The following is a 25,193-nucleotide window of genomic DNA, read 5'->3' on the forward strand; positions in this document are numbered from 1 at the left end:
CGGAATTTATAGCCCGAGACCCTGCCGCGACAGGAATCGAACCCTGGTCCCAGACCAGTGCTCTGCATCGAGGTCTGCCACTCTAACCATTGAGCCACACTTCTCCACGTGCCTGTTGCAAAGAACATGCACCATGCAGATGACAAAGTGCATATAATGTAAATAGGTCAGTGGGTGACTGTTTTTGTCTGAAAGATCATTTTGTTACTTGCAGTTAAAATCCTTACATAGAACAGTAAGCTTTTAACCATCATCAAAGAGCTGCATGCAAGGTATAGATTAGAGCGTTATGATTTTTTACCCCAGTCTTTCATTAAACCTAATGTTGGAAAAAGGGTCCATTTGGATAGAAATCAATCCTAATTATTAAAGAGAATGCCCAACCATGGTTTAACGTTTTAAATGTCTTAGTTTGTGCTTCTCCAGACCCATCACTATTAAACTATACTGCCTACTAGTATGGTTGTCATGTGAATCCTACACCTTGTAGTCCTCTGTTTTATGCAACATATACTATACACTGATTTACACACCTATGATTGATTGCCTCTGTGTGGTGTGTGTGATGTAAAGTGCTCTGACACCCTACACTGGTATGAGTGGCGCTATAAAATTAATTAAATGCATGTGTGAGAGTGCTTGTGGAGACTTAAGAAGCACTGTTAAAGGGTGGTAGTGAGGCAATCCGTGTGTGGCGAGGTGGTATTTGGCAGTGCCAACAAACACTCGCACAGGGCGCCACCAGCGCCAAAGCTGTCAATGAATCCTATTATTAACAATTGCTCGTGGTGCATGATTTTTATTTTCACGTGGTTTCCGGACTACCTGTACATTTCTAAGGAATGCAGGCAACATTCCACTTGCTCTTGTCCTCGCGCATTCGGCTTTAACTGCACAGAAGCTCTCGGTAGCGCGTGCATACAGATCGAGAGCAGTGCTTTCATTATACAAGGTGGCGCGTCGCGCGCTGGGCCTCCGTGGTCCCGCCCTTCACCAGACAACGCGAGAGAGGTCTTCCCGGCCGCAGACAGTTGTTACAGGGCTGCTTTTGTCAGCTCTTCTGAGAAGCCCGGGATAAAGGGCAGCTTTGTAATCACCGCGGCAGGGCGGTGCGAATGCTCGCCCGCAGGCTACTCTTAGGAACGTTTACGTGGGCCGCGAGCCAAAAGGGAGTCCGATGAGAATCTCTGAAACGAAGCAAAGCCGTTCCCTCCCGGGGCACGAAACTACAAAGAAATAGTGGCCACAAGTGGGCAAGCAAGCACATCTTCATGGCTATGACCACGCTGAACGTGTTGGCCTCCATGTAATACTGATAAAACAATATAATTGACCGTGGATATGGTACAGGCCACAAACTGAATCCCCCCTTGGCATTTTGGCATGTGTCGGTTACGTAACATAACGCTCCTTATTTACTTATTTCATCACCTACATTTGAACGCATGCGCAAAGAAACAAGGATACTTGGCAGCTGGAGCAGAGCCCACAGTTCTAGCTTTCTGTCTTTGGGTTGTAATATTTCTCGTTGCTGCGTGGGTGGAAGTCCTTCGAGCAGGACGCAGTGCACGTTTTAAACAAGCACACAGATGTAGATGTAGATAAACATCAAGTCGTTTTGAGAACAATACAAATATGCCTTTGTGGGCAGTTTCTGGTGGAAAAAGAGAGATAGTGTGTCTTTAACTGGAAAGGAAGTGCAGAGGAGGCTGGTAATGGTCTTTCTTCCGAATACAGGGGCGCTTACACGATGTCACTATTCACCGGAGTCTATGAATAACACAATGCAGGAGCCATGCTGGCGCAATGTCACCCCACAATTGCCCAAAACACAGCATCGTTGTTTTAGGCAAGATCTCATGCCCACTCCAAAGGTTTGCTTCTATGTGTGGGCCTGCTGCCACAGCACACCACGCCACACGTCAGCACTGTGCCGTCCTTTCCTACCCAGTCACACTTACACTTGTAGGAAAAGGATTAGACTCATGGCCAGGTCCAACTTACGTTACAGGTCATGTCCATGCAACAAGCCAACGTTAAAACTTCAGTCAGATATAAAAATGTGGAAACTTCTTTCTATTTAGCATTTAAGAAATGTCACTAACTTATTTGCCATGTTTGCTTTAACAGGGGCCTAGCTGCCTAATCGCCTGCCCTTCCATTCTCCCTTTTACGGTTTTCTTTCCCCACATTTAGCACAAAATCAGATATCAGATACCTAAGTACTTACTGTCAGTAGTGGCTGCTACCGAACGGGGGTGGTGGGCAGGAGGGAGGAGGGGGCAGGTAGAGGGGGGAAATAAAAAAACACTTACATGAATACTGCCGGCCGCCACCTCTCCTCCGTCCTTTCTGCAGCAGGAAGCCCACAGCATCCCAGAATAGCCGGGCCAATCACAACACTGCCTTACAGCAGCCTTGTGATGGGTCTGAGCGCCGTGGTTCGGCACTCAGAGAGAGACTGGGAGCTTGAGCATGTTCTCCACCCATGCTGTACAATACAGTCTGTGGAGAACATGCAAAGTGCGCACGACGGTTTGGCTGGCCCGAGACATCCAGCCAAACTGTCATTTGCACTCATAGTGCAGCCGCCACTCCTCCTCCCTGTGACCTGGGGAGCCCAGTCCAGCCCCACCCTAACAGCCTGGCTTCAACTGCAAGCTCAATACAAAAAATAAAATGACAATTAAGGAACATTGTTATAATTTTATTTTTTGTATTGAGCTTGCAGTTAAAGCAGTGGGGCAATGTTCCTCTACCTTAGCGGAGGAGCCACCGCTGCTTACGGTCTATCACCTGCATCCCCGCCCTCAAGAATGTTTGAAAATCTAAACTCCAGAATACCTCACTTGTTTCCTGATAACCCTGCGTGTTGCACGGTATCACTGTAAAGTGGAGCAGGAGCATGGAGGGGCCAGAGGAAGCTGCAGGAGCCTATCCCCCTCGTGATGCAGATACATGTCGGGGTCTGACTGGGTCAACTCATGCAATATAAGCTGCTGCAGGGAGTGAGTCCATAATCAACATCACTGTGCTCAAGTCAATGGAGTCTGCCTCAAGCCAGACTGCCCAATGAAATGAGGGGGATATTCACCGGATACATACTGTGCCAGGTGCACATTCACTCTCCGCATTCCCATGTCCAATAAACAACTAACATGAGCCTCCCCAGCCAATCACAGAACAAGAGTTTCAATAACCAATCGAAGACCAACTCTTTCCCACCACTATAAGAAAATATTTCCATTGACATTTTGGTCGTAAACTGTGGAATGCCACAATCTCTGGAACACAACACATTCATCAAAGGAATAATGATGGTGAATGTACTTCAGTCTTAACAAACTGTCAAAGGACATAGTGAAAAGACCTTCACATTACCTCTGCAACTCTCACCAATGTGGCCTCCTCACTGCTTTAAGTGAAAGCTGGATTTTGGCAACACTTGTTCTGTCTGACTTGCAACCTGTAAAACAACGTCGAGCACTCTTATGGCAAAGCAGGGATAAAAGATGGATCTGGCTATTTCCTGTCTAGAACACCATTTTTAGGTCTCACCTGAGCCAGCGCGCATGCGTTGCGAGGCATTTAGTAAGGGCTTTTAAACTCCAAACACACGCTCGTGCATGTACTTTTTGTATCACTTGCTATTGGGCTTTGCATGCGTCTTTCTAAGAAAGACAGCACGCAATTGGCGGGTGCATGTCCCACCTTCTCTGTCCCCTGGCCTAGGGTGCTCGGGAGCGAGCAGCAGCGCCATCTGTTTCCAATTATCGCGCCAGCGTCTCGCGTTAATTGGAAACAGATGGCTGTCAGCGCTGGTCATCTTGTTTTCTTAGCAGTGACCCACTTGATTGCATCAGAACCCGGCGCTTGTTTTATTAGGTCAGCAAAGGTTTTGGTTGTGGTTTCCGACAGAGGAAACGCCTCCCTGCTCACATTTAACTTTAAACAAAGGCGCCAATGCTCCTGCAAGTCCATATACACTCCTGGGGCACGCGAGGCTATAGGGTGGGTCGCCCGAATGTAAACAAAAAAAACATGTACTGAACTGGATGAGCTGCCTGTGTGTACCTTGGAAACTTGTGAGCTTTGCATTGTTCAAGAACTGTCTCACAAATAATGACACTGAATGACACGCAAAGAAATTTCAGATGTTTGCTTTTCTCACCTTTCACGCCTGACATGTCTACGCTGTCCTCCCCTCTCGTCCCTAAGGAACCAGCCTCCCCATCTTAGTTAGTTTAACGGTATACAGTGAACGTCCTACCACCCCCACCCCTGACTGGTGTTGTGTATATGCTACATTTTCTTTCAAACCCGGCAAAACTATCCTAAAACCGTTGCACAGAGTTTGCACCTGTAAAAAGCGCAGAGCATCGTCTCATCTGAGTTAGCAGCATCACGGGTAAATGTGTCAAACATACACATCTCTATAAGAGGCCCTCACAACATTAACCTTCTATACGGGACACCGTACCGGCTTACGCTCAGATGCTGATTCGGAGACTTTAGCTTTACAGACTTATCAAGGCCACACATTTGCATGCCGCGGTGTTTACCCCCTTCCGCTCCCCTCAGGGGCTAAGTTACATTAGGTGTACACGGGGGATACGAGCCTACTTTGCTCACTATTGTCTTATACGAAAGGACCATCTGGGTCCCGACACACGCACTCAGGGCTGAGTTGCATTGTATACATGCCGGGTGAAACAAGTCCGTAGTGAACAGTATTGGTTCAGATGGAGGGACTTCCTGGGCTCTGGTTAACGCACAGAGGCACACTAGGGCCATTACTGTGACTGCATTTTCAAACTACAATCTGGACTTTACTTGTGGTCCCACGCTAATTTCGAGCGCACGATGCTGCAGTGCTGTTTAGGTCTTGCCTAGGCAGCATGCATGCGCTGCTCTAGGAACAAGCACTGGCATAGCCAATAGATCTCGCCTTTGGGACCTTATAAATATTTAATTATGCAGCACAATATCCTTGGTGCAACATCAACTGTTGCATGGCTAAACACTTATAATGTCCCAAAGGCGAGACCGATTGGCTATGCCAATGCTTGTTTTTATTTCTGCTTCAACAATTTTAGTCTGTGCTGCTAAAATGCCAATGCACCAAAACAATGAGTAAATAAGACACAAATATCATTTTTTTGGACCTTCATCAAGTGTTAACATCCATCTTCCAGCACCATTTACTCCAGCAACACCCTCTGCTGGGTCCTTTGTATACTCCTAGTGTTTTCGCTAATCCAGTCACACTACATATAGGTATCATGACATGGATACTTTGAGCATTTTTGGCCATCCTGTCTCACCACATAAATATCATGTTCTTCGTGTATTCTCAATGTTAATCACCTCTTGATCAGATTTTGCTCCCACTCAATCCGTCGATTGTAGATCACGCCCCACTACATACACAATTTTGTCTACATCTTTTTGTTTTCTGGAAGGAGTAGGTTTTTAATTTTTCACTATCACAATTCGGGATGAACAACGCACAGATCAAGGTGCTGAAAGTACTCCCTTGCCCCAATGCGGACACAGGAAGTACTGTAAAAAATCTCATCAAAACAATCCATAATCTTACCAGGAGAATAACTGATGCACAGCAAGGTCCTCCTTTCGGCACAATGTGCATTTACAGCTTTTTCTTCCTTGTTCCCTCTGTAGAAAAAGACCAAAGAAGATATGAAGAATTTGAACCTTAACAATTCTAACATACGGTATCTACGCCGGCACAATTAAATTCATCATAGTCTGTATTATAAAACATTTGTGCAATTCCTTTACAATTGTGAAGAAAACAATTTTATCCAATTCTGCCATTGGGGAATGTAACATGTTAGGCGCCAGTGTAATCAATTACTGCCTACGCCTGTACTTGCCTACAGACCAGTTAATATAACAGCCTTAAATTGTATTTCTGCCATTTTATCCCCCAATACTGTTGTACAATTCACATCACACAGAAGTTTATAATACGGCACTACAATAGGAAACAAATGACCCCACAAATCCCTGAAGTTGAATTGTGAAAAATTAGTTATTCCCCAGAAATCTACTTCTTTCATATTGGCTGTGAAGAGATCTCCTTGAATTTATGGGATACTCTCTCGTTTAGGCTATAGAATTCTGGATCTAGACAAGACGCTCATGTGATGGATGTCCTGAAGCTGCATATTCCAAAAAGTAAATCAATAATCCCAATGACACCGAGACACGTAATCTAGATGGTAAATTTGATATTATGCATTATATTCAGCCATAATCTTGATAGGACTGTTCACTAGAAAATACCTCTAGAACATTGATACCATGCATGCACACTCTACTTTCAGCAAGAGCCTCATTCGTTTCTGCACAATATTGACACATTTAGTTTTTCTTTCAAAGAATTGTACATGCTTGCCTTTGCTCTTTCGCACAAGTTTCTGCTCCAGTACCAAGTCTGTTTCTCTATATAGGTGTTTTCCTTACAGTTACACTGAAATTTTAATTATAGATTTCCAGTTAGGCATCCTCTTCCACTTGGGGCAATGGTGAAATTGCTTCAAACAAACTGCAGTACATGGTTCTCAACGCCACACTAACCAAATGTAATTAACATTCTTGGCTTAACCATTAGACCTCAAATTACCTGTCTGGGCTGCCTGTGACTTCAAGCCTTTGTAAATCCGTTTTAGATAATACAGCCATGCAATGTATATGAGCTTCAATCATCTTCACGACACTACTGTTTGATGGGACCAGAGTTGCTGTCCATGTTCACCAACATTTTCCATCAATGGTGTTTGATGTAGTGGACCCAAAGTCTACTACGGGGTTTTCACAGAGATTTGGATTACAATTGCTGGAGCTCTGCCATGTCTTTACATATAGCTTTCTACAGAAGTGGCAAATGTTGGGCTAAGCCAGCTGTATCAATAGCAGGTTTTCATTTATGGTATGTAAATTTGTGATATCTAAAGTTATCCCGTCTGGATATCCTAAAATTCTGGGAAAATCTGTCTTTTGCAGACCAACCCTACAACCCACAGGGATGCCGTATGCTTCCACTACTTTTTACAGAGGAATTGCATAACAAAACTATGCATACCCCAGCCATCAATCCAATTCATCACTACAAATCACTTATACCACCGTACAGTTTTGAAAATAAATATTACTTTCTCTGATAATTACAACGATAATTCAACTTTACGGATGATTTGGTTTTTAATGCCTTTTATATGTCTACTCCCACCCCTATTGAATAGGTGTATCAAACATAATGTGACAGACTTGGCATCTTATTGGTCTGAGGCAGAGATCTATGGGTATCACTTTCTTTAAAACAGCTGTACACACCTAAAATTTATTTTTTAATTAAATGCACAAATGAATAATAATGCACACACTATTTTTTGAAGGACAATCAATTGGAATCACCAAGGGTAGTAGCATTAGTAGTAAATTTGTGGTAACACTCCGAGTTCCAGCCGATATCCAGCACTTTGTTCCAAAGGACCATGGATTGACACCAGAAAATCAGAGCTTAGCCATGACACATACCCCAGCCCGAAAATTGGGGAAACCCTTTGCAAGTTTAATGTTCTACTGCTCAAATTGCAACACCAAGAGGTAAAATATGGTTGAGGGAAATAAATTCCCACAGAGAAGATAGCAGTGGTCTCCATGCTCTCCACAGCACCTGTGCCAAAATATGTCAACTACAACTGAAGGAATTGCACTAATATGTTAAACAATATTTGTTGTTAGCATCCTTATGTACCATCAAAAACTTTATTAAAAGCTTTGCCAAAGCCAATGTCTCGTCTTTGGGGGTAGCACACAGAGAAGAGAAGGAGAGGGATGGAAAACACGTACTCCCATGGAGTGCTTAACCAAAACGGAAAAAAACAAGTTCAAGAAGTGAGCAGTGGAAGGACAGATCCCAGCCAGAGAGATGGTAAAGAGGACATGCTCTATGGGAGGGACAAACACAAGATGGAAAAGCTGGGACTAGTCAATCCAATGAATAATAAGCAAGTAAATGATAGTGACAATAAAGTCAACCAATGGTAAGCCCCTGCAGGTTCTTGGTAAGTCCACAGCTGGTCTTTTACAATGAGACCGCATGCACGGACTGGTAGGCTCGATCTAAAAAGGATGTAACCAGGAAACAAAGGTTTTCTTCATTCACAGACACTGGAGTAAGATATGGTGGTTCATCAACTGCTCGATACTACAATACCACAGACTGCTGGGCTAGATTTAATCGGTGTCGGTGAGGTAGACATTCTCTTGAAAAAGCTCATCAATTCTACATCACTGAAGAACTCTGTCCAAATCCGTAAGACTCCAAAACTGACATTTCCAGGCCTGAACTCGGCATTAAGACCAAGCCAATATTTAAAATCTAACAGAACAGTTTGATATCCCCCCATTGAATGTGTAGCTCATTCAGTGGTGGACCTCAATAAGCGCATACCAGGGGTAGCAACTGCAACCCCCGGTACTGCCCTTACTAACCGTGGACTTAGGATTCACAAAGGCAGCAGCAGGAATAGAATGTCAATATGGCTTTCGGGTCTTTACTTTTCTCGCCACGTCCTTCCAAAAGAACGTGAGCAATAAACGGGTGGCTGTTGACTGGCTAAGGGTCGGACAAGGGGTCAATCCAGAGATGGCGTGGGTGGTCAAGTGACATATGATGTAATGTCACTAACCCTAGCATTTTGGCGAACTGACATCCTTGATGCTGTCACAATGGAAATAAAGCTTGCCATTAAAATCCTGGTCTGGCGTCAACATTCCATTGGTTGTTTGAAAAACTTTGGAGTGGGTATCTGTAAACAAATGATTTTTTTATTTCATAACTGGGGGCTACTTGAGTGAGGGGGGAGAGTTATACCCTCAAAAAGAGGTTGGCAATTGGTTTAAGCTCTTCTTCAATTCAGTAGTGCTGAAAAAACAATGACAGGAGTAAATGCTAAAATGTACAAAAGTTGACAAAGTTGAATGGATTCGATACACATTTTCTTTGCTCTTCTAAATTCTCTTCATACAAAGGAAATATGACTGAACTCCGGTTGAAGAAGCACAGCTCGGGATTTCAGAATTATTGAAACAAACACTGCCCACTCCCCACACTAAAATAAAAACCAAAAACACCAATGCCGGTGGGTCTCTGGGAACTGGCCAGGCATGCGAGCCCATTCATCAGGGTGAAATAAGCGGTTCATTCCTAAAGTCACTGTCAATAACACAAAAGTCTATAAGGAGCTCCCAGCTCGGGTTCCCTCAACATTAACAAGATCAGGTTCCAGAGTTTCACATTCATGCACACAGGTGGCCCCATGTGCCGCCAGCCATCACACCCTCGCTGCAGGCAGCGGGAGAAACCCACACTTCTGGTAGAGGAGTTGGTCAAAGAGCTGAACAGAGGAAAAACAACAAAGCAGCTGGATTGTATTGCACTGCAGAATTTGTATAGCGCTTCAGTCATATGATGATCGGTGAAGCGCTTTGATGACTGGAGGGGCGTGGGTTGATGGTCTTGTCTTGATGGGAAGCACTGGACATAGTGAACGAAAATTGGAGATATGCTCCAACCAGGTGACTTTAAACTTGTTTCTGAGAAGTGCAGGTACTCTTCAACTAAAAGTATTACTACATTTCTCCTGAAAAGTGCTGGTACTCTCCATCTCAAAATAAAAAAGTGCCGGTACTCAGTAACAGCCTATTTAAAGCACTGGGCCCAAGCATGAGGTGGTTCAAAAAGAAGTGATACACAACTGTGTACAGTGCTTTAAATGGAAAAAAATTAGTGCAGGTACTCATCAAATTGAGATGTGGACTAGAGGGCGGGGCTTGGGGTGGGGCTAGGGGGCGGAGCAATGGGCAGCGCAAAGGGATCCGTGCAAGGGCACCATTTAAGCATTCATGCACGCAGACAGGGCATTCAGTACATGTATTTTAGAAGCGCTTACATTAGCTGCTGCCCACATTACTAAACCTCGATTCCCATGTGCTGTGCTACAAGCATCACTATTGCCTCCTTCCTCCTTAGTCTGGCTCCAAACAAGGGCTGCTGTACTCTTCTATGCCAGCAGGAAGCCTTCTCTTCGATTTCCCGAGAGTCACGAGATATGCCTGTTAGCAGGCCCTGCCCACACCTACAGTGCTATGGACTACACAGAGCCTGAGGGGACATTGCGTCAGGCATCACAGTGTGGGTCTGGCCCCTCGCAAACTTCCTGCCAAATCTGAATGAATGCTTGCAGGCTGCGGCTCAATTAGCACATTGAAAGGGGAGATTAGCACTCGATCAGAGTGCTTCAGGAAAACGCACCCACTCATTGTCAGCTGTGTTGCGATTTTTTGTAAATGCCAATTTCACTGAGCTTGGCTTACATCCCCATGAGTACCGGTACTCTCTTTGGACAAAGAGAAGTCCCAGTACTCAAGCACCGAAAATGTAGAAGTGCCGGTACTCAGTATCGGTGAGTACCGGCCCATTTAAAGCACTGACTGTGCAGAAGTAAGCACTAGAGGATTCTAGTTCTATAAGGAATTGCTGGCAGTACCAGAGTGCTATGTACCACCCACATACTCATCACATGACCCACTGCAGAAAAGCCAGCATCAAACTGTGCGACACCAGTGAGGTTGTGCGTATTGCAGTGACAGCTCACCGCAGCCAGATTCATGTCTTTAGGGCAGGGCTCTGTGCAAAAGAACCAGCCTCAGGCCTCTGCTGGACTTAAACCTGGTGGTGGTGGAGTGCAAAAGCATTGTGTCCTGACCCCGTGAGTGGAAGGTGGATGGCCACCCTGTGGATTGTAGTGACCTGCAGGACCACAGCCTAAGTAGGTCATAGACCTTTGAAGACAAGACAGTAGTAAAACACAGATTGAATCGCGTTAAGTCTCAAATGGCAGTCATTCGTTGGCCTCCATACAGAAACAAAAGCTCTTGAGAAATCAGGGTTCATCTTAGCTTTTATGCCGTATCTTGCTTGTGTCGATGTCGTCTGATGTAAGATAGCTCATAAAAATAAATGTATCTATCCATGGTTCCTTTATTGCAGATACCACATCACCTTCGAAACGAGGCAATTTTCAACAATGCAGAGCACCACTGGTCTACTTCAGACTACATTAATGGAGACCAGAAACCCAACAGCCTCGTGCTCCAGGGTGAAGATCACGCCATGTTGGCACAAGCCAAAAACCACACCTATGCTAGGAGAGTAAATGCCTAGCAGCGAGAAGAGCACACCTCATTCTTCCTACTTTATCTCAAGCACTCGTTGCCCTGGGTACAGGCCGGCATGCAGTGAGTCAGTGTGAGGGTACATCCCTAGACACAGACGCTCTTCTGTACCGTGACAGATGTCTACAGCTGACACAATATCGCCTCCGCGAAGCTCTTCTTTCTTAGTCACCAGCTGAATTGGAGAGCTTCCCCCTTTCCAGACACTGCATCTATCTTCATCCTCTCCAGGTGAGACTGACTCACCTGGGAGGTGAACAGTGACATCAACTGATCCCACATCTGTACTTCCACCGGTATAACCTCTGCAATGACTCCATTAAATGAAGTCCTGACAAAGAGTTGTGTCATGTTCACAGTACGCCCATATTGGAGCACACAAATAAGTGCACGCAGGCAGAACATTCCTCAAAAGCTCTTGGTGAATATGGACAACTACAGCCAATCCCAGCCATAGCTTAGGAGGCGACACTACCTCAATGAGGCAGGAAATCAACAGGAAATACAGAAATGTAACACCCCCTCCCCATCCTGCTGGGTGCCATAAAGAGGTTTCTACTCCCAGCATCCTACTGACATTCCACGCCCAGATAAAGGCCATTCACCACTTACGGGTGGGTCATAATGATTGGGATGAGTGTGAGCAGGAGTAACAGTAGTGAGGAACACCAATAAGTAATCAGGCCATTACCTCTAGATCCCTCGTCCTAGTCCCAGTCGTTACTTATAGAGGTATACCACAGCAAGAATGGATTTTGTCAACTATATGATGGGAGTCAATAGACACACATCGCAGTTCCAATGCGTATAGAAACGCTGTAATAAGCATGAAAGGAAGATCCAATGGAAGAAATGATGGTTTACTCACAGGTTCAGACAAGGAAAATGTCTTAAACGGCCTGGCGACCAACATTTCCCCTTCCTGTAAAAGACTCCAGAGTTCTCTGGAGGCACCGTTTGCAGCCCACTGAGATTTCAGGGTGAAGAGAGAATGGCTAAACTTGCACCCATCCTGAAAATTTGAAGGATTTCAGAAATCTCACACTTCAAATGAGCGAAGAAATGCAAAACACACCCAAACTTGAAAGACCTCCAATGCCTAACAAAGGATTTTATGGTGGAAAGTCTCCTGGACTTTTGAACGGCTTCAGCTAAATGTGTATGACGGCCTACTTGCTGCATCAAAACCCTCCCCTCAATCCCAAGAGCAATCATGGTTAGGAGATGAATTAGTTTGGATGACAGAAGTAAGATGATGAGGGATACTCCATGGAGGTTCTAATTCCATGATTTCAAAAAAGAAAACCATGACCACCTCCTGGGCCAAAATGGAATTACTAGAATCACATAGATCCCTTTCTTCCCTCTAAAGCCCGGACACAACTCTGGGAATTCGAGCAAACCGGGGAAAGGAATATAAGAGAACTTGGGGCCATTCCACTGACGGCAGACATTCTCCATGCTCCCTTTGATGCATTCCTGGGGCAAAAGAGAGCAACTTCAGCACTGAACCTCAAGGCAAAGAAAGCCACTATTGGGGTTCCGAAATACTTGCATATTTTCTGAAATGTTAGAGGAGACAGTGAAGGTTTGATGGAGGAGGGAAACGGTCTGCTCAATGAATCTGCCAGAACTTGGTTTATCCCCAGGATGTGAACTCCTATGAGGGACAAAAGATGATGTTACCCTCAGGATTCCATCCAATTGGCTCAGTAATCCCAGAGAAGTAGATTTCATCTCTCCCTTAGATATGTCACTATATTAATGTCCTTTAAGACTGCCATCAATCTGCTAAATTTGGAATTATGAACCTTTTCTCTGTATCATACCGACCCGGAATCATCTCACCCTGCGGTCCCCTAACCCAGAAGGCTGCCATCTGTTGTAATCATTTTTAGAGTTTCAGGATATAAAAGAAACACCTTGCAGTGCACCAACCACTCCTCCCTTTGCTGGCTGTCATGACAGCCCTGCCCCGCCAGGTAAACAAAACTACCTCAGTATGGAAAAATAAAATTATAACAACATTATGTTATCATTTTATTTTTCCCTTTTGCACTTCTCAAAGAGCAGTAAGGTGGCGCTCCTACGCATTAGTGGAGGAACCGCCACTGTCCTGATTATTTGGAGAACCCAATCATTTGAAGCGGACTCCTCCCATGTTGACTTGAGCCTCTGAATAATTCCCTAAAAGGCTGTTTACTGTTAGACAAGCTTCTTCAAAAATAACAGCAGCTTGAATGAAACCATCTTTCCAACAAAATAAACATTTGTTAATTTCTCCTTGCGTGTCCCGGCAAGGAAGGAGCCTGAAGAGCAAAATTAAGAAGACCAAAAAAAATAGAAAACACATCAAGGCCAGGCTGAAACCTTGCACAACCCTGTACTGCTAATCTCACTCAATCCAGGAAAATAACAGGAGGATTGCGGGAATGAAAGACTCTTTACACAACGCAACAGGGTGAGCGGGTTTTTATTTTCAGCAATTCCTGTTGCTTTCCTGTCTCAGTGAGATGGGCTCGTAAGTAATAACTAGGACTGGTGACGTAGTGGTAATGGGGCTGACGTATACAGAGACTCGAGTGAATGAATCATGAGTTGCGTAAAAGGGAAGCTTTTGTGGCTGGTACTAAGTGCTGTGTTTGTGGAGGCAACTTGCACTGCTGCTGCCCAGGCCGCCTTTTGTTGTGGGTGAGGCTTGCACTGTTGCTTCGTGTGTTGTACCTGTTAAAGTATGTAAGTGAAGCCTGCACCGTTACCACACAGGCGGTACCGAAGTGATGTTGCGTTCTTACTGCGTGAGTTATACGGGGGAGGGCGGGAGCCTGCTCTGCTGCTGCATTTGTTCAGGGCCTGTCCTGTCCGGTGTGTATGCGCGCGCACGTGAGGGACGCTTGAGCTTCTCGTGTGTGTGCACGACGGACGCTTGCGTATCGTCATAACAGATTTCCATTCATTAAGCAAGCACCACTCCCAATGTCACAGGTGTTTTCTTATGTCAAGTTCAGAAGGGCATCACCGGGAAGAGGGTGGCAGACGGCGGCAAGAACACACCGGTACAATATGGCGTCACGGCTCCTACTTTTTCTCTGCTTTCCAACAAAACCAAAGTGAGGTTTTTGGTAACTCTCTGAAGTGGCAGGTATGAGAAATTACAGAGTGCGCGGGAGCCGCCCTGTCTGCACCACCTAATGTCTGGTAGCGCTTCCCGAGGAGGAGCAGATGCCTTGGGGGAAGGGGGGCGGGGGGGGGGGGGTTTGGATACCCCCGGAGCCGCTCTGCTGCTCCTTGGAAAAATAGAACACCTATCTGCACCCGCTGGACTTCTGGTACCGCAATCTCATGAAGGCGCTTCAGTGTATGCCGTGGGCTGATAGTTTCTGCAAGTAAATGAGTGCAGAGGTGGACCTTGCCATGGAGACATTGGTGATTGATTGACCCCAGCCATCCCAGCTGCACCGGCCTGGTATGAAATTTCCTACCTGACAAGCAGTCAACACTGAACTTGTAGTAGACATTGATGCTCTTGTCCATATGGCCTATTAATTAGCACAACTGGTATTAATGCAGCTACAGGTTAATGTGACCAGGGAAACTGGCCCTCGTGTATGACTCAAGCCTGAAGAGCTGGAAATGCTGTTGGTTGATGCTCACTGGGTACCTCATCGTGCAGGTCCATTCTCTTCCTTTTAACAGATCACCATCACTCTAAGAGGGAGCGATATGCATGTTTGTCTCCTATAATGCACATCATGGATAACTTACTATGAACATGGACAGCAGACCATCACTTTTCCTTGGTCCGAAAAATTTAGGGAGAGGCGATTACTAACCAAACTGCAACAGCTACCCAAAGCCAAGACCCAGTGTCACAATGCCCCTCGATTGATTTCCCAGAAGATTGGTAGAATTCCGCCAGAATTAGAGCGGGAAGACTGTCACGGGGAGCAGGCAGCCTCTTTGTCTGCCGGGTCAAAGTTTCACACCGGCAGAGTAGGCAGAGACTCCACTGGTTTAAATGACAATATAGTCTCTCACACCCTAAACAGAGTAGCGGGTAGCGAGTTTGGAGGGGTAGGAGCATCGGCTATCTACAACCCCACTAGGGTCTATATGTCTCTAGGTCCTGCATGGATTCTTCAATGGACTGTTACAACCTGACGTTTGCTTCACTTAAAGAACAGGTCCTTTACTGCCTTCACTTATGTAGTCAAGAGAACGTTCCTTGATGGTAGCACTGCCTTCTACACCGCCACACACAAACACCTTGGCTAGAGAAAGCAACAGCAAAAACAACAGTTGCTGGACAGAATGTAGAACAATGTCATACATTCACCCCAGTACAGAGATCTGGGCCTAAATCCATCGTTTTTTTGCTCACCATGCCGTTCCAGTTTGAACCCAGTTATATGCAAATCAGTCTTGACCCTGTGCCTCATGGGAACAGTCCAGCCCGAGCTGCCAAGCCAGGTCCTCCCTGGACTGGAAACAAGCATCCTAGGACCGGTTTCGGGGTTTCACACCTCTTCAGCCAGGCTAGCTTGATTCCAGTGGCATGGAGAGCACGGGACCCACGTCTGGGCATACCCGTCCCACTCGGGGTGACAACCGAAACCGGTCCTAGGATGCTTGTTTCCAGTCCAGGGAGGACCTGGCTTGGCAGTTCGGGCTGGACTCTTCCCATGAGGCACAGGGTCAGACTGATTTGCATATGGCTGGGTTCAAACTGGAATGGCATGGTGAGCAAAAAAACGATGGATTTAGGCCCAGATCTCTGTACTGGGGTGAATGTACGACATTGTTCTGCAGTCTGTCCATCAACTGTTGTTTTTGCATTAGAGAAAACAACAGCCCATCGTCAGGGGTCCCCTGGGTAGAGGTGGGCAGAGGTTTGAGGCAGAGCCCTGAAGGTTGTCCTAGGCTCACCTAAAGCCATTATCAGGCCTGTATTATAATTATAATCATTTGTAGACCTCAGACGGGGCCAAATGGACATGTCCTGGCATACACAGACAATCACCTGCTGACATGATCAACCTAAAAGAAAGGCACCTGCTCCTCTGGCTTCCACAGCTTTTGATTTTCCTCGGCAACAAACAGACATCTTGGTCGACTCATAATCCACATAGATGTATAAATGAAATAAGACTGTCTCTCAAACACTACTGATGTACAAAGAGCAAAGGTACAAATAAAGGGAAGGTTTGTACAGCGTCATGGACGGTGAGGCAACAACTGTGCTGCAGCCAGGGCCGGCCTTTAGCATGGGCGAGCTGGGCCCAGACCCAGGGCGCCAATAATCTGAGGAGCGCACGGAGCTGTGTGCATTAAGATAATGATGGCAGCAGCTCCCCTGTCTTGGTCCAGGCTTTTCTGTGTTCCTGCATGCTCGTTTCTGTCTAATTTGCCAGTAAGTGGTTTTAATCCTTCATTATCATACAGTGGAAAATATTTTTTACACCCTATTGCCCCATTCCTTGCACTCCCTTTATCGTCTCACCCCTGCTGACACACACCAATAAAACCATCATCAGGGTTTTTCGTGTCTGCGGATTCTTGTCCCTCCTTTCCCTTAAAAATCAAATTTGAACTTAAGGAGGTAATTACGGCTATTAATACCAGCCCCATCAATAAAGCTCTGGGCCCAGATGGGGTCCCCATGCACATGTGTAAAGGTAATATTGACCTGTGGGCCACCGTCATTACAATTGCCCTGAATGCTGCAGCTACATGTAAGATCCACGGCTTCTGGCAACAAGCGACTATGGTACCTATTTTTAAGAAGGGCCTATGACAGGACCCTCGGTGCTATAGGCCCATCTCATTACTTCACTCTGTAGTCAAGGTTGCAGGCAAAAAAGAACACCCTATTGCCCCATTCCTTGCACTCCCTGTACCGTCTCACCCCTGCTGACACACACCAATAAAACCATCATGCGCGTGAGGCAGCTAAGCTATCAGTGGTTTAGGTGAGCTGGGGGAGGTCCAGAGTAGTCTGTGCTCAGGGGCCAGTCACTGCTCAGCCAGCCAGGGACCGACCAGTGAATGGCCCTCCCTGCGGTCTCATTTAATTTGCTAGCATTAGACAGGGTACCCGATTTCTCTCCGCCCAGGCCGCTATCTTAACAAAGGCTAGCTCTGGCCGCAGCCCATGGAGAATTGCAATAAAAAATAGTTTCAATAAATAGATATGAACTAATCAGTGAAAGCGGTCTCAAGCCACCAAAATGTGGAAATGAGGAAAGACGTCCTCACCAAACAAAGATATACAAAAGAACCAGGATCATCTCCCATTTCATTGAGATGACCAAATGACTGAAAGTAGTTTCACAAAGAGATGAAAGCGAGAATGAAGAGCATCTCACCATCTTTAGTGATGTGCTTATGCGCGAGTCTTTCTCACCACCCAAGGTTATCTGCAAATCAGAGTTCATATCAACATCCATAGCGAGGTGCAAATAAAGGGAGGTCTTCTCACAATTACCAGTGACATGTACTAGAATAGATGTCATTCACGGATCCACAGTGGTGTGAAAATGAATCCAAGGCCTCTCATATTTCACAGAAAAGTGCAAATGATCCAAGGTCGCTTCACACTGTAGATTAAGGATCAAAGCGCAGGCAATTTATAGCCATATGAAAGTGATTTTGATCAACCCAATCACCACTTTGGGAGTAGACTGCACATCCATGTTGCCAACAGCGGACATCCGAGAGCTAAGAAGACACAAATGGTTCTTCTTGCGGAGACATCGGAACACAGCCCTGATCGATATGAGATTCAATCAGGAGCTCACCATAAGATAAAATAAGATACCCAGGAAACACAGCTCAGTGGGTTGAGCGCATGCTTTCAGTATCTGTGTACGACTCAAAATCAATTTTTTGGTATTCCACAAACTAAATTATTATTACGGAAGAGGTGAATTTAATGAGTCTTAGTGAGGTGTGTTATTATCCCCCGCTGTTTAGGCACCAAGAAACAATGCAGGTTGAAGAGTGACTATACAGATGGTCATCATTAATGTTACAGCCATTCTGGAATTTGACCATCGGCCCAGAAGTAAAAGTCTTTCACCCTGTTCAAAATTTACGATTCTGCGAGTTTTCCTGCCCTTCAGTCAGAAACACTCAGCTGCCACGTGAAAAAGACCAGCCGGTATTTCAAATTTACAAAGCCATTGGCTTTGTAAATTCTGGTGGGCGGTTTTCCCGATCTGCAGTAATAACATTGTCTACAGTAAGGCTGGGATAAGGGCATATCACTGGCAAGCAGGGGAATGTGGAAAACAGCTGCAATTGTACAGTAAATTATAGATGTGAGGGCAAAGCTGGTGTCAGGGGACAGAAAAAGGCCACAAACTGGGAGATGAATCGAAGCCTTATGTTGAGCCACTCCCAACTCAAGGCCGATTGTGGTTTTAAGCCACCTCCAGACAAATGCCCCAGTGTATAGCGTGATCTACTGGGGGGTTTGTTATGTCTAAGCGGACAGTACCACCACTTCTCAGCATGGCAGATAAACTTAAAAGCAACTGTGCCAGCACTTCTCTGTGGGGCTGCTGCACTCTTAATGGGTCAGGACCAGTAATCTCTGAGGGACTACCACACCATAAGTGAGAGAGTGTGAGCACTTTTTTATTAAAGTATTGCAGTTCTTGAAAGGACAGTCACCACTTTATTGAATTCATCGAAAATGATAAAACAATATTTTTCCAAGTATCCTTCATGTCAGATCCTCACCTTTATAGACGCTAAAACAATTAATCAAGGCAATAACATAACTGAGGTTTTAAATTTCCATGTATTTATTATATTAGAAAGGAAATCAGCATTGTCCAACTGCTGGAAATCGCCAGAGTAGTGGAGTCATTATTATTACAACACAGATTCTTTGCTGATCAATTTTGTGGCTACGCGATTAACTGTACAAATATTTCCAGGAGTAACACATTTTCTCAATAAAGACATTGTTACATATAAGAATGCTTGCCTTCTAGACAAATGCTTTAACCATGTGCTTCGTGGTAGGCCCATGGGACCGGACAAGCATGGAACATGGGCCAGGGATTCTCTTTGAAATGCACAACTGCAGCAAATTTTAACTACAGAATCAAGCACGTCTAAATACTCTAAACTGAATTATCATAAACCGTAATCTAATAAATGTAATTCTACTTGAATGCATTAATGGACCCTTCAGATACAACCTTTCTCTTTACAGACTATAAGATCACACAACACGTACAAGGAAATCCTTTTCTTTGCAAAACTGGCTTAATCCACTTTGCAGGACCTCTCTCTGAACTCAGTAGCATTCATCACTCCAAAAAGTTTCCTTAAGTTTATCGTAATGAGACAGTCTCACCTTACCTGGAAGTCCCCTGTGCAGTGGTATCCCATTTACGCAGGGCCTGTATATGTAAAGCTACTAGTGGACCTGCAGCGCTGCCTGCTCCACCAACAGAAGTAGCCTTTCAAACCTGTCTTAGGCCTGTCTTAGGCCTCTGCGGGGCCTGCGTGCGTAGTTTACCGCCACAGTGGCTTGCCATTTAAAGTTACTTGCCAAGCCTAAAACTCCCTTTTTTACTACAAGCAGGTCACCCCTAAGGTAGGCCCCAGGTATCCCAATGGGCAGGGTGTTGTTTATGTTGATGGTAGGATATGTGTGGCATGTCCTGGTAGTGACAAACTGCTTATTTAGTTTCTCAATACTGGAAGGCCTGCACCTCTCATAGCAGGCCTGCTCCTCTCTCTGCCAGGAACCGCCATTGGACTCCCATGTTTGTTGTGCTGACGGGTGGCATATTGGTCTGCAAGGAGGACTGCCTGTTTGCCTACAAGGATTCTGTGTGCTGGCCTACTGCCTACATTCCTGCTTTGGTGCCCCCAGTGATCTCTAAGGGTTGGAGCTCAACTTGCCCCTGTTCTTAGGTATCTCAGGACCGTCAAAGAATCCACCTTCTCCCTCTGCCATGGAACTCGGGACCTGATGAGTCAAGCAGGAGGCATTGATCACATTCAACGTGTGAGTGCAGGCATCCACTTTGGTGTACCTCTCGAGGAGTTCACCTGGGACAGGTGTGTCCTCCCTGCGGGTCATGCCACGCAGGCAGTGTGGGCACGAACAAGCCGCCTCTAGCCCCCCAGGAGCCCAGCGCATGTGAAGATATGTGCACCGCTCCTCTCTCAACACCAGAGATCGGCCGGGGGAAGCCGTAAACCCGTCTTGCGCTCCTCTGTTCTTTAGCAGGAGGAGCATCCTTGTCTAGTCACACTGTGGGGCAGGGACTTGCCCCCCGCCCCCCTCCCCACAACAGTGTGCGATAAGCCATGCCTGGGGACTCCACACCGGCATGCAGGCTTTCAACCCACGGCTGTGGTGGCGAGTGCTGCGCTTCCTTTTGCTGGTGGATCTGTCTCCCGCTGGAACTCCCGTACTGGGGGCTGCCATGGTCTTCAGCAGCTGCACCGCGTGGTCGCGGGTAGCTGTCCTGGGTATTTCAGTACAGAGGGCCCGGACGAAGTCTCTCTGTACTGTTGCCTACATTGATGCCTCACTCCCCTTCCTGGGCAAAACATACCATGTGGGGTACTTCTTGGGTGATTTCCTGCATTTTGGAGTAAACCTCGATTGAAGTCCCCAATTAATCCGGAGAAACCGAACGCATTTTTGAAAGCCATTTTGAGTTGCTTCTCTCACCGTAATATACCTAAAATGAGCGTAGTCGCTCTGGTACCACACAGGAAACCCAAACTACTGAATTACATATAATAGAGGCGAAGGCGCCTTATAACCATGTATTGACTGCATCCTTTGTGTTTGTGTCGGTATTTAGTGATACCCGTGAATTTGGTGATCTAAGTGTTTCTCTCCCTAACCTAACTGCAGCATTTTATGCACGGCTCTATGATTTATGTAATTTTTGCCTAGCAGTGTCAGGATAACGAGTATTATTCCAAGAGTTGAATTTGTATTTGTATGCGCAGTGATGGTGTTTTTATGATGTGTGAAACATATACGCCTTGGCCTTATTGCATCAACTGTGATGTTATGACAAATGCATAATTTGCAAAGTGGGTATTAGTTCATGTTGTTTTGGTCTATGTATATATGCAATACAGAAACTTCTTTTTATATAATAATGTGTTGAATCTGTTTTGTGGTGTATTTACTGTGCCACTGGTGTGTGTGTGTTGCACAAATACTTTGCACATTGCCTCTGGGATAAGCCTGACTGCTCTGCTAAGCTACCAAGGGGGTGGAGCAGGGGTTATCTTGGGTGTGTAAGTCCCTTACCCTGACTAGACTGGTGGGTTCTGCCTGGCTTAAATGCATTTCTTAGCCAACCAGAAACCCATTTTACAGAAGAGTTGTGGCGCAGCGGCCAGGGCGACCAACTCTGAAACTCGGGGCTCACGGTTCGATCCCCGGCTCTAGCGGCAGATCAGCCCAGCACCATATGACTATGGGCAATAGCTCGCTTGATCTTCCAGACGGCCCCCAGCGCCTTGACACCCTCGGGTAATTGTTCGCGCTTTACAAATACTGGACATTTACATTTATTTCTTACACAACTGCAAATACCTTTTCTGGAGTAAAGACTCACACCTTTATCACAGTTACCAGAAAGGGGATGATTTCATGCTTTACCGAATATACCATTTAGCACATATGGTCTGCTGCAGGACCTGAACATTTTGCAACATCAATATACTTGTCAACAATGACATCTGGTTTAAGGTCAACTAAGTACACATGTAATGGGTTGCGAATGAGCAACAACATTTATTAATCCCCAACTGTGTAATGAATCATTATTCAGCATTGTAAAAGACTGCCTCAAAACATCCCCATTTTAAAAGTACAAACCTAAACCCCACTTTGTGTATGTTAGGTCATGTTAAAAAAAAGCTCCACTCCTGCAAAATGGGCATTCTTGTGCAGATCGGAAAAACACACTTGGTACCTCCAGCTTGCACTCTGCTTTTTTAACCAAATGTCAAAGGCCCAGAAGAAATAGCTGGTAGGAGGGACACAACACATACATATTACCAGTACAAATGTACAAAGTGACAGCAGAAGACAACAACACTTGTCAAATTTACCCAAACCAGTAACCAGTTTAGCATCCGGGGGACTTAACCAAATTCTAATTGCCTTCTTTAAAGTTGCGTCTTTTCTTTAAATTACATTTTGCCACGGCGCACAACACTAGGATGGACACATTTTAGGCCAGGGCCTTAAAGATTAATTTCAAGCAAAGTTTTTTTCTGCACAGCTTATTCGAGTCTCCCTGATGTTTGTGAAAGCAGGCTATCACTTTTTACAGGATTCCTCAGAGGGTTCCTACAGCAGCTGGGCAATGGCGAGGCTCAGCAGCAGCCAACCTATACTTCTTCATGGAAAACCCAAGCTACCAGTTCGTGCACCTGCCCTCCTTTCATAAAACGTACACAGAAAAACTCTTGGAAGCAGAAAGCAAAAACACTGGTAACCCTTCACGAGCTTTTGCCACGGACACACGTCTAACACTCGCTTCCAGTATATGGTCTCTTCAGGACACTTAAGTGGTTTATAGAGTCCTCAGTCCTGTTGTTGGTGACTTTGTGCTTCTTCTTGGATTCAAAGTCAGTACTGAGGATTTTGTGCCAGGGGAGCCCCTTAAATCCTAGTCTAGGGGGCGTTAAGGGTGTGAGTGCCAGTAGCCAATTAGCTACTGGTCCCTGCGGCTAATCTGCCCCTGACAACATCCTGTGGGTGTTTGTCACCTTTCTACCCAGAGTCCTCTATTTCAGGGTCTGCCAACATGGCAGAACCCTTCCTTAGCTGTACAGACCACCTAGCCCACTCTAAAGGTGTATCTAGCCTTTTGTAGTTGTAAGCCTCCTGCATAACTAATTTTCCCAGTTGTCAGGCTGGACAGGGTAGGAAGGGCTTTGTCCTTGAGTGAGGGACAAGGAATTACACATCAAGGGCGGTGAAAGCCTTTGAGGCTCACCGCCTTGATTACTGTAAACACTAGGCATCCTGGGAGGGTGGAGGAGTAACCTCCTTCCTGCCCAGGCCTCTGTCTCCATCCTGGGAAGTACTAGCACATCCAACCAGGAGGGCAGACTCTTGTCTTGGTAGCAAATGGCTCGGGGAAGCCCACCAAAGCACTGAGTCACCGTACTCAAGGGGGGCACCCACTCAGGGTGGTACCCCTGTGCATGCCAGCTCAACCTTGACACGGGAAACATGTTAGGAAGAGAAAGCATGGTGTTTGACACAAAACACAAATCAATTTGGTCGTTCGATAAAGGAGCTGGCTTCCTCACGTTTTCTAGGTAGCCAGCCCATATTATTCTATGGACCACTGGTCGCTTACACTAAAACCTCTCTTTTACAGGGTTACTGTAGGGATAAATATGTATAAACATATATAGCCACACCTTCAACATAATGCACTCTACCTCCTGGACCTGAGAGAACAACCTTAAGAGTGACTTATTCATATTAAGGCAGTGGTGTGTCTCAGCAGCACATGGTGTGTGTGTATAGAATCACTCTCGAGCAGACAGGCTGCTCATTCAGGGCTGCAATGACAGACCCGCAGACACTTTTACTTGGATCACACAGGGTAGCACAATCAGTGCTGCAGCCCTGGTGACCCCTTTACCACCCTTCCCTTGGATACCACCAGCACCATACACTAGGGACTTATCAGTGGGCACAGTACCTTGCAGATTGGGTGTACCAATTCACATCACTTTTAGGGTGAAGAGCTCATGCATTGGTTAGCAGGTTCCAGTGCACTCTCATAGTCAAAAACCAACATCTAGCAATCTAAGATGGGGCAAAAAGTGGGGGGCATCTGCAAAGAAGCCCTGTTTCTAACAGTCACATGTGCACCATGAGTACTAAATGCCGCAACCTATGATGGCTTATTATGTAAATCAAAAAAAGTTTAATAATGTAGCCTAGGCTACAGTGTCATGTGCACCATGACACTGATGTGTCGTAATTTCAGCTGGAGGTTGAATGTTGCAGCCAAGTGTGAAGCGAACCATGAGTACTGGGTGTGACAACCTCAGGTGGAGTTTGATGGGTTCGGCTGTCATACCCGGAGATGAAGACTCATACATTTTAGTCCTGAAAGGGTAGATTTTCTCTTTTGCTAAGAAACGGTTACAATCACACAGACTTGCATATATTCACATTATATTAGTATAAGTGGTCTGCATTTTATTTTGTGACAGTTATCAATAGGATCCTCAATAAACACCATTGGATAACTTCATCGGAGGCAGTAGCGTCAACATGGCTAGCTTTGTGACAAATGCTTCTAACTTCTAGCAAACATTCAATAAGACAATTTGCCGCCAAAAATCACATTGCTTTAAAAAATAAAAGTCATTTTGCCTTTCCTATATGACGTTGTGGCTCTTCAAAAATGAAGTACGTTTACTCTTTCCGGTGTTCTCCAATTCTTAAATATGTTCTTGAATAAAGCTTTAAAGTTTCCAATATTGCCCCTAAATCTAAAGACATTTGTCTCAAACTGAAAAACCCATTGCTAAAATAAAATTGAAATCTTCCTCATTTTACACACGACCAGAAAATGGGAAATAGTCCACTTGTCTTGCATCAAAAGCAAGAGAGAAACAGGGATTTTGGAAGAGCTTGTACGTGACATGTGATAACGGGCAACGAGAGAAACTTCTGTGAGACAAAGTGGGTCTTAGGCTGAATATAGAATGCATTAGCATTGAAACATGGAATCTCTTTGAACAACAGCTCAACTTAAGACAAATTGTCAAGAGGCATCCGGAGTGCAACTAAGCATATCATGGTTGGGTACAGTGACCGCAAGACCATGATACTCCTGTCAGTGTTCGGTATGCAAAATGTATTTTTTCAAGGTCAGTGCCCTTATTTTAGT

General features: G+C 45.5%; 1 protein-coding gene across 1 annotated transcript in view; it reads right to left on the bottom strand.

Annotated features, from left to right (window-relative positions):
* Positions 1 to 25,193, bottom strand: part of FHL3 (four and a half LIM domains 3) — a 242,241-nt gene that overhangs the window by 126,211 nt on the left and 90,837 nt on the right. Inside the window, exon 3 of the mRNA XM_085647873.1 lies at positions 5,600 to 5,676. The gene's annotated coding sequence lies outside the window, so the exon portion shown is untranslated. The remainder of the gene's footprint in view (positions 1 to 5,599; positions 5,677 to 25,193) is intronic.

Source organism: Triturus cristatus, chromosome 3_2 (genome assembly GCF_964204655.1).
Source record: "Triturus cristatus chromosome 3_2, aTriCri1.1, whole genome shotgun sequence".
Taxonomy (NCBI): Eukaryota; Metazoa; Chordata; class Amphibia; order Caudata; family Salamandridae; genus Triturus; species Triturus cristatus.